Consider the following 13,797-nt stretch of genomic DNA (forward strand, 5'->3'; position numbering starts at 1 on the left):
CTACTTCAGGGAGTCAGTAAATTTTGACCTTGATTCAGTCGCATTCAGATTAAGAAATTGGAAGAAATCCCGTAAACAAGCCCCTTTTAAAATACCAAATCGCAAACACTAATTGCAAGTAGGTAGCGTTTTACTGAATCACAATTTGTATTTGGTACATTTGTAAAAGCATTTTTGTGGTTGGGCGTTTCCGACTGCAAAAATGCTTTGTACAAGTGACCCCTAATGATTTACGCCCCCAGCTGGAGAACTATCCAATAGGGGACTAAACTAATGGTGCAGCGCCAGCTTTGCACGTGTGCAGCAACAGCGGTGGCATGAGCACCGGCACAGGGTTTTAAAAATACAAATTAATCATTTATTTGTGCTCCTCGTGATTGCAGATGTCTCTTTCAGCCTTAGTCTTGGAGATAATATTTAGTTTGAAGTCCATGTTCGTGTTTTCCCAGCGGACGGCAGATGCTCCTGCTGTTCTTGGTCCATTCATCACACACTCCTGCTGGTGCTTGCTGACTCCTCATGCTTCAGTTCACTTTATCAATGGTGCAGCAGGTGCAGTGGCACCGGGCCCAGGGCTGTGAGGGGCCCGTTGACCCTGTAAATTACTGTATATTAGCAGCCCAACAACAGTCAAATAGGTGATTTCCTTTGCTTGCACCTGAGCTCATGGCATCCTGGTCTTTCCACAAATACGCATAAACCCGAGCAGGACGTTCCTGCTAGCACTAATGGAGGGCTTTACGTTTTGGAAGGAAAGTCGATCTCTCAGGACCATGCTCAGATAAAATGATCATTATTACGAGTCACTGCACTGCCGACGCCTGAACAGCAGGAACCCTTCGTCTACCTCTTCCTGGTTCATGCGGGACTTCATTCTACCTAAAATAATTTTCCTGTATGTTTCATTTATCAACACAGTTTGCTTCCTAAATGCAACGGCAAAGTTAGATTTTAGTGGGATGAACAACACATAGGATTATACCTGGAAGTGTTTTGGAAATACAAAACAGACACACACACACATCAACCTTTTTAAGAATATCCACACCTTATGTCCATTATACTCCACTGCATGTGTTTTATAGGATTCCCCATCATAGGGAGGGGACGCCTTCACAAAAGAAGGGCCGAGGACGTGTTGCATGTTAAAAGGCTTCAAGCCTGTGCTCTGCATGCTGTAGATGTCTGCAGTGGATGCGTTAACCATCTGCGCTACCTTACATGCTTACTACGACACAGGAACAACGGTGTATGTGTGGAAATTGTAACTGAGGATCAACAAATGTTTTGGTTTAGAGGATCGTCTAAACCTTTTTGTTTAGTAGCTACAAGCACTTTCTTTAGCACTTTTCATTTCATGTTCACTGTTCTGCGGCTCACCATTACCAGTCCACCAAAAACAAAATGCAATCGAGAATTGGTTGCAGGTTGCAGGCTCCACTCATCCACCACCGTTCCACAAGCAGGTAGTTTAGAGCTTCCATTTATTTAAGGCAATTCCTGAAATATCAGAAATGGCTGTATAGTCCAGAAACATCTTTCACACTCTCAGGGGCTTCCTTTCTTTTCTTGCCCAACTCCCTTGCTGCTGTTTTTTTTAAAATTATTTTTTATTAACATTTTAAAGATCACACATGCACATTTGACCACCTTGTAGTCTCACTGCACAACATAGTTCTTGTATGATACAGAAAGTAGTACAAAGCATTCAGTGGTAAGTGGCGCTCTTCAGTATACCTTTCTGTTAATGACAGTCATTCGATAGACCTCTTCCCACACATCTGCCCCACAGGACCTGTCGTCCGTACATTCTTCAACTGCATACATTCGTTCGTCCTTTGCAGGGGTCGGTGTTACCGCAGCCCCATTCCATAGCCCCACCACGCTGCAGCCTGCAATCCTCTTTTAGTATCCTGTGTCCAGCATCGCCCCTCTGCGTGCCCCTCCTCATCTGCATTTTCGCCTTTGTCCACTAAGTATGGCTTATAAAGGGCCCAGTACTCCCTAGGGCGGTTCTGCACAGACTGAAGCTCATTAAAAGTGTCCAACTACTCATTACAGTATGCCATGTCCGAGTGCCGATCCCCCAATTTTGGGGCAGGGCCCCTTGCCCAGCGCATCGCTACTCTGCGCTTAGCTAATAGTAGTCCAATAGCGAGTAGCTTTCTTTTTTTTTGTGTTGAAATGGTTTATTAGCATTTATTAAATATAAGACAATAAAAGCAATACAATACAGAAATGTGCAATATGATAACATAAATTACATTGGAAGTAATGGATAAAGGTAAATATATATGAATTCATGAGGATGAAGACTATCTTATTTTAATACAAGTAATACAATAATAAGATATAAGGAGGATAAAAGAATTGAGTTGTGAATAAAACCATAAGATATTTGATTGAAAAACTCTAATGACTTATGGTGAGATAAAAAGGAATTTTTAAGCAAATGTGGGTAGAAAGAAAATGAAGAATAATAAAGGAAAGGTATCAATGCAGAAAATTATAAAAGAATAGAATGTATAGTATAGAAAATTATACAGGGAAATTAACCAAAGATAAAAAGGAAGAAATTGGAGGAAATAAGATGAGAGCATTGGTTCCATCTGTATAGTGAGGCTGTTATAGCCGTCAATTCCTGGAAAACTCCCTCCCAGAATTGAAGTATCGCTGGACAGTACCAAGCAGCATGTATAACCCCTGCTTCCTGCTCACTGCATCGCAGGCAGTTTGTAGATTCCCGTAGGCCAGTGTTTCCCAAAATGGGGTCCTCGGACCCCCAGGGGTCTGTGACACATTCCCAGGGGGTCCACCGGTAGCAGTTTTAAAAGCTCTGCCAAGTTCCTTGTATAATTAGCAGTTTTTGGGCAACAATAAAAGTGTCAAGAGAACGCCAGTGATTAATGTACCTGCTGGAGAGAGATTAGAGTTTTGTCTAGTAGCAGCTTTGAGTTATCTAAGGTAGCACAGAGGGTTAATATGCCTACCATGCAGTTTAGAACACTATTTTATTTGCATAGCTCAGTGAGTTACTGCTTTTCTCACTGAGATTCTTTTGTTACTGCACAGTTCATAAGTTACTATCGTAATCTAACACAGTGACCTGTAAACTGTTAAAGAGCTGCTTGGAAACTGCATGGTACAAGTTAATAACTTATGTTTTTTCCCAGTCTTTCATTATCTTCATGCTGCTAAAAAGGTTTATTTGTGTAAAAATACATTTTTTTATTAAAGTCTATGCTAACCACTTTATGTTCTGAATCCTGGGGTTTTGGTTCTCCAGAACAAGCACTCTTTCAAAATGCCGATCAGTATGGATGACGTGTGGATCCTACACATTTTCTGTACGCTGATTCATTGTCTCTATATGTCTGATATGTAAAGTGCTCTGGCATCCCACACTGGTATAAGAGGTGCTATACAACAAATGAAATACATGTGAGAGAGGGGCTAAGGAGAGATGAGAGGCACTCTTGGAGGGTGATAGTGAGGGAACCATTGAAGAACCCCAACAAAGATTGTCGTATCCTGGTGCACCGTAAGCCCATCATTTACGATTCTTTAAAAGCTAAGACAATTCAATATATAATGATAAATGTGTTTTAGAATGCACTATTGTTCCCAACATTTTCTTGCGGGAGAGCCTCCCAAAGCCCCCTTTGTTGTGGCCAGGCTCACTCACTGCACTTGCTGTGCACCGTATGTGGACTGCTCTGAAAACATTTGCCAGGACTGCCTTGGGTTTCCAGTCCGCCCCTGGCAGGGGCCTCTTACTGTGAAACAAAACCAACCATTTAAAAGTCTGCCAGGGAGACGCAGCACCAACCTTCCTGTCAACACATAGTTGGGAGTCCTGGCTAGAGACACCTTGATGGCTCCTAAAACCATCACCGTCTCAGCCAGACTCCGCTTGGTCCAGCTATACTACCTTCATACCTCCTATCTTACCCCTGACTGCCTATATAGGGCAGGCCTAATGCCACACCCATCCTGTAAACGCTGTGGGGCAGAACCCGCTGATTTTATCCATATGGTATGGTCTTGCCCCCTCATAGCTTCCTTTTGGGAGTCACTGGTAGTGGAACTTACAGAGGTGATGGGAGGACCCTCACAACCCCTTGAACATACTACTGGGAGTCGCAGATGGACTGGGCGGTTCTAGAGCAGACAAATTATTTTTAGGCCCCGCCCTTGTGGTGACCAATTGAGATATTGCAATGGCATGGAAGAATCCCCTCCCTTCTATACATAGCCAAATGGCGCAAAGGAGTAGACTGGTGCGCCACTCAAAAACAACCACGTTATGAGGGCAGGAGATGCCTGGCCAAACATCGCAACATTTGGTGCAAATGGTGGGAATGGTTGGATAATCAGACTACCCGTCTCTTCTGGGTCTAACCTTATGTATCAGTCGGAGGGCGGAGATATGGTAATGTAAACTACCATAATATTGTTTTACTTGCCTTTTATTGTCTGTTATTACACTGCTGATCGTGCTATGCTGTTTATGTTTATGTTCTTTTATTGTCTTTTCGTAAAATCAATTAAATTGATTATTAAAAAATTTAAATTTTCTCTGTGTAGTTAAAAAGAGCCTCCATATTGTGCTGCAGCCAAAATTGGGGTTAAATCAGATATAACCACATCATCAGCGTACATTAAAAGATGGATTTATTGTGATTCTAATTGAGGTGGAAAATGATTTACCTCCTGGAAACAATCCGATAAGCCGCTAAGAAATAGTGAAAAGAAGATGGGAGCAAGTAAACATCCCTGTTTAAGGATGTTTTGCATGGAAATCTCTTGAGTTAAACCCGTATCTCCTCCCATTTGTACCTTACACCATGTGGATATATGAAACGCTACTATTATTCGAAATAAGGAACACCTAACTTCAATATTTTTCTCCATATGGAAGGCCTATCCACCTTGTCAAAAGCTGTAGAGAAATCCACAAATAAACTGTAGACTACCTGAGCTTTACTAACTACATATTTATCAATAAAAGTTTTCAGGCTAGCTACATTATCGATCTCAGAGTGATTTCGATGGAAGCCTGCTTGGACTACTAGTAGCAGTACATAAATCGAGGGGCCAAGAATTGACTCCATCCTTCGGTGTTTTTCTTTAGGACCTTCACCGTGATCCTGCCTGGTCCCATTGCTGCTGTATCTCTCGCTTTCCGCATATATACGGCAATTTGGTCTTCAGTGGCAACTTTATCTGCTGATCGATCTTGCTGCAGGTTCCATTAAGTAGAGATTTCCCAATGTCGATAGTTGATATGTTTTTTCCATGCAGTTTGGATAAGTAAGCAACCCATTCTTTTTGTGTGACTGGAGTTGCTGTTGGATATTTTATTTACACTGGCTTCTGCAATTATGCCCCAGAAGGCCTTGGTGTTTTTTTGTCGCACTGGTTCTGGCAGGCCTACCCAGTATCTGTTCATTTTTCTTCTATTTTCTTTCATGCAGAGCCTTTTTCGTCTTTTCTTCAGGGTGGAAATGTCGGCCTTCCAAGCGGGAGAGAAGTTTGTCAATTGCAGCCTGATTAGATTATTTAATTTCCTAGAAAGGAGGTTTACTATTTTAAGGGACTGTTTTTAATGGGAAGAGACTTCCTCCGCATAGTACTCGATATCAAGATTTTAGTACTTTCAAACTAGGAGGTTGGATTGTCTCTCTCGTTGGTTTGCTGAAGTGACAGGAACTCAATTATCCTATTCATTTTTTTGTTAATTTGCTTCTGATTCTCACCGCTCCTAAATATTCGGTCTGGCTTTTGTTTGACTAATACCTCTCCCCTACCATGTGATAGAGACCATATAGAAACTGGCTGAAGACGGAGGTCTGTTTCCAGACGAAGTATTGCGTCGTCACTGCTTTGGAAAAATTGTGTAGATAAACTGCTAAATGTATTGAATAAGTCGTAACTGCTGATAATATAGTCCAATCTAGATAGCCCTGATGGACCCTTCCGCATATATGAACCTGGCACATCTCCTCTCGTTTTCCCGTTTAAAATTATCCTTTTGATTTCATTGATTCGTTCCAATATGATTTTCCCTCTTTTATTAGTTTTGATGTGGTCTGGGAAAGCCGCTGGGATAGAGCAGGACGGAATTCCAAAATGCATGCAGTAGAGAATTAGAAATGTTTGCATTAAAATCACCCATTATCTGTGCATTCTCTTTTGAACTTAGGGTGATATTTATTTGGAGAATATGTTTAAGAGTATTGTATCGTGTTCAAACCCAGGAGGAACATACATGTGAAACAGAAATATTGACTTAGTACAAGCATTTTTATCTAAGCGCTTTAGGTTAAGACATTGTGGGCTAGTTAGGTGAATTATTTCAAGGTCCCATCTTAATTCTTCTGATAACAGGATAGCCAGGCCTCCCTTTGCATGTCCTCGTCTGGTCCTTGTGGCTGGAGTTTTGAAGACAAAGTGATTTTTTTGGTCAAAATTATCGATTAACCAAGTTTCCTGTAGGTATACTATTGAAGGTTGGTTACCTAGCAACCGAGATATTTTATCAAGGTTTAAACCCTCTATGTTCCACGAGACGATAGTGAAGCTGTTGCCAAAAAGGAAGCTTGGCCGTCTTTTCATGTTTGTTTCCATTTAAGTTGTTTGGTAACCACAACCATACATTGTCATTTTGACTGGTACTTGTGTGATTTTCATCATCTTGGTTCCATATCCGTCTACCTCCATCCTCAATGTTTATTATTAGTTTACCCGGCAGTTCCAGGTTACACTGAACAGCATATGCATTCCTAAAACCACCGCTTCCATTTCATACAGCCAAGAAACAAAATATTGACTCATTGTGGACTGCCTGCAATGAAACGTTTGATGATTTCATTAATGCACTGGAAGAAGTAGATAACAAAAGGATAATCAAATACTTCAGAACCTTGCAGGTGAAGGAGTGAAGAAACTGATAAAGAAAATTCTACAAGCGAATGAGGCTTCTTACCAGCAAATCACAAAGGGGCTCAATATAAAATTCAATCCAATGCCAAATTTGTATTATGAGCAATATATTTTCAGGCAAGAAAAAGAGAACATTGGTGAAATGATCAGTGAACTTGTAGAAAGACTTGATATTCAATTCAATCCAAATACTTTATTGCGGTCATTAGACCATAAAAATGCAAGTGCATAAAAATGATAATACAAGCATCCACCAGGGCCTAAACTCAAGGCCCCAGGGTCCTATATTACTATTGCAAGTTATTATCCCACACCCCAATAAATAAGCAAGGTACATACCAACACATACATAGTGCCGTATTAATAAAATATACAGTTAATACACAAAAATAGATGTGATACATCTCAGAATAATAAAACATTAAAAGCACTCATTAAAATCGCATATAAAAATTACTTTAAGAAAGATAGAGGGAGCCCGATTAAAAATAGAAAAAGAGAGTCTTGTCAGCTTAATCCTGTGCATTAATTTTCAGAAGCGACGTGCACATACACCACATAGAGAGTAGGAAGCGTGACGCCGCAAATACAATAGGGGGTAGAGTGCTGTATTTCAGCAATCTAAAAGCCTCTACACAGTGTTTGGTCCCGAGGTTTCTATATTATTTGGATCAGCCAACGACTTCTGGATTCCTTTAGCCTTGGCAGAAAAAGAATACATGTAGCTCTGACTCCACTGCATTGTTACAGGCCGGACAACCTGGAGAGAGTGTACATGCCCATTTGTAGAGAAAGCGCGCAGCGGGAGAACCTCATGTCTAAACTGAATACACAGTTTCCTCTCTAGCGCAGGTTGTATCTCATCCAGGGCAGACTCTAAGATGTACTGGTCTTTGATTCTCAGAAACGCAACTGTTAGTGAACCTGTTGCTGCGCAGCCCTGTAAACGGGCAAGTTTTCCCTTCCTGTAGCGCCAAACCAGTTCCTTTCTAGAGATTGCAGAACAAGCTTCCTCAGAGTTATGCCATAAACTAGCTCTGCCCAGCTTCAAAAATGAGTTCCTGACATACGCTAGCCACGGTAGTTTCCCTGCGCCCTGCAGGCCCATTATCTCCTTTAACTTGTCCCTATGCACAGCTAGTTGCGGTGTTACCCATATGTGACGCCAATAAATCAGGGCACTTAGGCCAATTCCGTCTGCAATTGGCTTAACCCCCAAGTCCAAACGAAGCGGTGTAATGGGAGAGCTGAGGGGTGGACCAAAGAAGTGCCTGGTAAAAGTGTTCTCGGACTTGGTGATATTTCTGAGAGAACTATGGGGCGGTAATTTTAACGAGGTTCTTCCTAATATGCCCCTGTATCTCCAGAGTTCAGCCCATACATTGCAGCGCCTCTTGTTTTTACTTCATAGATTTCCAAAAGTGGTCCTATAGTTTTATGGAAGGAGTTCCTGAATATCTACATCAACCCTCCTGTGTTCTGCGCTAGCTTCAGACTTCTTTTATCGATTACGGCCCCCCAGTCCATTTTTTCCGTTAAAGTGACCCCAAGGTACTCAAATACAGAGACCCTATCCAGTGGGATACCGAGCAAGCTGGGATTAGGGCAAGTTGAGCTAGCGGATTAAAGACCATATATTTGGTCTTTTGGCTGTTAATCACAAGACCTCTACTGTCACAGAAAGCCTTGAGGTTGTCAAGGAATCTGTGTACCCCTCGGTGACTTTGAGAGCAGGAGAGTGGCGTCGGCAAACATCATGGAAGGTACGTTGTAGTTCGCTATCTTGGGTGCATTATTATCCTTCCCCGCATTCAATGGATCTCCAAGTCTATTTATAAATGGACAAAAATGCAACCCCTCCTTCCCTCGCTTCAAAAAGGACCTGAAACTACTGCTCCTCAACCAATACTTCTCTGACCAATTTAACCAACCTAGGCATTAACAGACTAATGGTCTCCCCTCTCACTCAGACTTTCAAGGAGGGGGGTTATCTGACTGTTTCAACCTCCTGCATTTTTCACTCCTTCAATATATATTTAAGTGTGATGTCTTTGCTTGTATATTGTATGCATCCTCATGTCCTACGATGTAGTGCAACTGTTTCTTTTCCTTTGTGCATGTAAAGCGCTCTGATACCCCCGGGTCTACCTAGCGCTATATAAAACTTTCTAAATAAATAAATAAACAGCGGGCGCTAGCACACATCCCTGTCTTACGCCTCCATCTATAGCTATTGGAGTGGTAAGTTCACCATGTTTGCTGAACCTGACTCGGTCATAATTGCCTTCGTGCAAACACCTAAACATATAACAAAATAGGACGGTACTCCCAGATCCCCATAGACAGCCCACAGTCTTGGTACCAGATCGAATGCGGATTTTAGATCCACAAAGATCAGATAGAGGCCCCTATGGTCATTGTTTTCCAGGACAAGAGTTAGAGCCTGAATATTTGGTCTATAGTGCACGTGTTTTTCCTAAAGCCAGCTTGGAATGGGCTCCATCTTTTAAATCCGTCCATCCAGGTCTGGGGACGATCCAACAGTACCCGGGAAAAGATTTTCTGGCTAACATCAATTGAACAAATGAGTCTGTAGTTGAAGGGGAAAAGTGGAGAACCCTTCTTGTGAACTGGCAAAATTACCACACCAGTCCACGTTGCTGGGATTGCCATTCCCTGCAGTACGGCGTTAAACAAGGTCCACAAATAGGGGTCCCAGATAGTCGGCTCGGTGTGAAAAAGTTCTCCTGGGATCTTGTCAATACCTGGGGCTTTGGAGAAGGCAATTTTGCTTATGGCATTGATATCTTCTGTAAGCGTTATCGAAGGGGGCCTCGGTGCAGATGTCCTGTGGGGGAGAAAAATCTTTACTAGTGCCCTCATCCTCCAACCTAAGATACAGGGTCTCAAAATGTTGTTTCCAGACATCGGCTGCAATGTTTGGTTCGATGGCCTGCTTCCCTTTACCTTCTACCTGTATTAACTATGCACCAGAAAGCCTTCATGTCATGGGTGGATAGGGCCTGTTTCAAAGTATCCCACTTGTCCAGCTCCCACAGTTTTTCTGCTTCGGTGATGCTAGCTCTGTACAGCACCGTCTTTTCTCTGATTAGGGGTCTTTCTCTGGTTTTGATTGCCTCTATTAATGCTAACTTGGCCATCCGACAACTGTCCTTAAACCAGGGGTGTTTGGTCTTTTTACTTGCCCCTGCACACTTTAGCTTGGCCCCTCTGGGGCTGAGGCTGATGCTCAGAAGCAGTGTCTCCCTTCCCTGCTGTTCTGTTAAAGTGAGGCGCCTGGCTGGGAGCAGGTTATGCGGATGGTGGGCCATTATCACCTCAGCTCCCTGGAGCAGCAGCAGCTTTGTACTTTACTTCACCCCTCCCTGCTATGTCATCGCCCTGAGGCTATACTTGGCTGGGGAGTTTGAAGGGTAAGTGAAGGGCACCACTGGGGGCCTATTGTTGGCACCTTAGTGCCAGAGTGTTACAGGTCTTGGTAGATGGACGGGTCTATGTTTGGATAGGCCTCACTGTGAGGCATCTTCAACGAGAAAAATTAAGAGGATGTAATGTTAGGGTCAGCGCTGCTGAATTTGGAAATAGGTTCCAGTCCGAGCCTCAACGCAACATGCTGTGATTCTGGGCAAATAACCTAATTGCTTAAGGTCTAAAATAAACATTAATTTGATCTATTTTAATGTGACTGGTGCTCACATAATCACTGCCCTCGGGCTGAGTTTACTCTAAAATTACAATAAGAAGTAATCTTCCGTTTGCCAAGTTTTAAGAGTCTGCATCAGGAGTTCTGGCGTTTCTGCCACTTTATTTCACCTCAATCTACCAGCCGAAAGGTAGCGCTTCCAGCTTTCACCAATGTGTATGGTTCTATGAGCTTTAAAATATGTCATTTATCAAACAATTCCTAAAAAAGAGCACAACGAGACTAGCCAAATGCTGTTTTATAAAAGGGTGAAATACGCGAATGTGGGCCACTTTTTTAAGGGGTGCCCGGGCCGAATTGTGATCCCAATCCACCCTGGGTGGGAGTATGTCTACCTGGCATGAAAGGAGGTGCAGGAGGAATGGGGATATGGATGACGCTTGGGGAGGGGGATTCAATCCCGACTGAACGATAGGAGTTAGCCAAGCAAAAAATAAATAAATAAATAAGGAAAGGACTAAATAAAGCTGCTTCGTCATCACAATAATAAGATAGTGACACTCCTAAACTGTCTAGTCATCAAAAGTGAAGTAGGAGTGCCGAATCTGTATTCAGAAACATAAATAAAATACTTGCCCCAGAATTGAACACAGTCTGCTTCTAATCTAATACCAGAATCAGCATTATGATTAAGTACAGACTGCTGCTGGCTAATTGTAGACGGTACACGGCTCTAAAGTATCCCTTTTGCTCTGTCACATCATAGGTTTACCTAGCCCTCATCCACTCTGGTTAATTCCTCCTTATTAGCTGACATTGTTTCGACAGCCATCATTAGCCGCCAGAGGCCTAATAACCACTAGAACCAGTCAGCAACACAACAACGTCTAGATTCCCAGGCTCTGCATCAAGAACTCTAAACATCTTGTGTTTACATCCAAGGGGAGACTCCAGGCCCCTCCTCAGATACCCTCCTTATCCTGCTACAAGCATCAATCATCGGCTTCAAGGTCTTAACCATTTTACAACAACAAAGCCCCCTGACGACAAGTCACCCACATTCAAAGACCTCTCCAAGCCAAGCACCGCATTCTACCATACCATCTCACTTCAAACAATCCCATATACGATCCAACATCAGATCTCCTAACGCGCACCGTGGGGATACAGCAGATCCCTTCATTACACGTCACCTTGTTCTCCTCTATATCACTGAACTGTGGTTGAATGAGTTATTAAATCCCATTATGGATTCCTTAGTGCCACCGAATTGTGAGATCATTTACAAAGATAGACTCTTCAAACATGGGGGAAACCTACACAAAAAGCCCTTCGATTGTACTCCGGTGCCAAGACCTGCCTCATTCACCTTCAAATACTTCAAAGTTGCATCCGCACCCTCTCATTACCTCCACATAATCTACCATCCACCTAATCTTAAAATGGGTTTTCCAGCAAACAGAAGACTATACTGCAGAAGAACAGATACTATCTCTGAACAACACATTCGTTGGAGAACTCAGTTCAGATAATAAACTTTATTCGGTGAAAAGGAAAGTACAACCATAAAAGTGCATAGTTAAAAACACACACAAACAACAAAAATCCACTATCCATCTTTATTATTATTATTATTAAATTAGTTTTGTAACGCGCGCAGCTACCCAAAAAGGGTTTCCCGGCGCCCAGTACACAAATTGCTAGCGAAAGAGCAGTCAAGAACCATTTGCTACCGAAAAAGCCAAGTTTTAAGATTTCTTCAAATGCTGAGATAGGACGGGTCATTCATCAGGGACTCCGGAAGAGAATTCCAGATTTTGGGGCCAAGACAAGAAAAGGAACGACCTCCCATTCTTGCAAGTTTAAATCTGGGAATCACAAAGTCTCCGTGGGCTGTAGAGCGCAGGGGACGAGAAGGAATGTAAGGATGGATGAGCTCTTGCAGACACGCTGGTGCCACACGTTGTTTGATTTTAAAGATGTAACACAGGGTTTTAAATTTAATTCTTTGATTAATTCAAAGCCAGTGAAGGTCACGTAAATATGGCGAGATGGAAGCCTGCCTAGGAACTTGACAAAGAAGGCGTACTGCAGAGTTCTGGTGTACCTGTAGCTTTCTCTATACCGTTTGGCAGCTACCGAGATAGAGAACATTGCCATAATCGAGGCGAGAGGTGATGAGTGCCTAGACTACCGTGCGTTGGGTTGAGGCAGGAAGCATCCAAACGATCTTACGAAGACACCTCAAGATTGTGAAACAGATGGCAGCAACACTCACCACCTGTTGTCTCATAGAGAGACTATGATCAATAATGATGGCCAGATTACGGACATGGGTGACAGGTAGGGGAAAGGAACCCATTTCCTGAGGCCAGTGGTGAGGGCCCCATAGGTCCTTGTGCTTGCCCAGGATAAGGACCTGAGTCTTATCCCCATTTAACTTCAAAAAGTTAAGGCGCATCCACTCTGTCACTTGCCGGAGGCCGCACTGAAGGGCAGATGTCGTAGCGCCTTTAGTGGTGGAAAGCGAAAATACAATCTGCGTATCATCCGCATACAGATATAGGGAAAGACCCGCCTCTTCCACAATCTCTGCCAGAGGTCTGACATAGATGTTGAAGAGCCGGGGGCTTAAAAAGGATCCCTGTGGGACTCCATATGCTGATACGCAGATCTTAGATGATGCCTTAGCAGAAAAGACTTGAAAAGTAAGACCATCAAGGAATGAAGCAAACCAGGATAGGGCAGTGCCGTCCATCCAAATCTCCAGATTATTTGAAAAGTATATATACAATTGATCTGAATATTCTAGGTAACGATCAATAATTTGAATAGATTTAAAAAGTCAGGTAGATCAAAGAGCAATAAGAATATATAGTACTTAATTCCTTAGCTATTGCGACATGCTTATGGTTCTGTCATGGTTTCTAATTGCTTTGAGCAAGTAGCTACAGCTTACTTACAACACATATCCATGATTTGCGAAAGAAGAGAAAATAATAAAACACCCACCAAAATTAGAATTCAATAGTCTATTCAGAAAAAATATCAAATAATGATGGCTGTTGTAATTTACAATTTCAATTGCAATATGGAATACGTGACTGTGGTGAAAAAGTGACACGTGGAGGTTGGTGATAAAGACAGTACACTATATGCAAAAACAAATAAGCGTGCAGTAAAAAGAG

Source organism: Lissotriton helveticus, chromosome 1_1 (genome assembly GCF_964261635.1).
Source record: "Lissotriton helveticus chromosome 1_1, aLisHel1.1, whole genome shotgun sequence".
NCBI classification, from domain to species: Eukaryota; Metazoa; Chordata; class Amphibia; order Caudata; family Salamandridae; genus Lissotriton; species Lissotriton helveticus.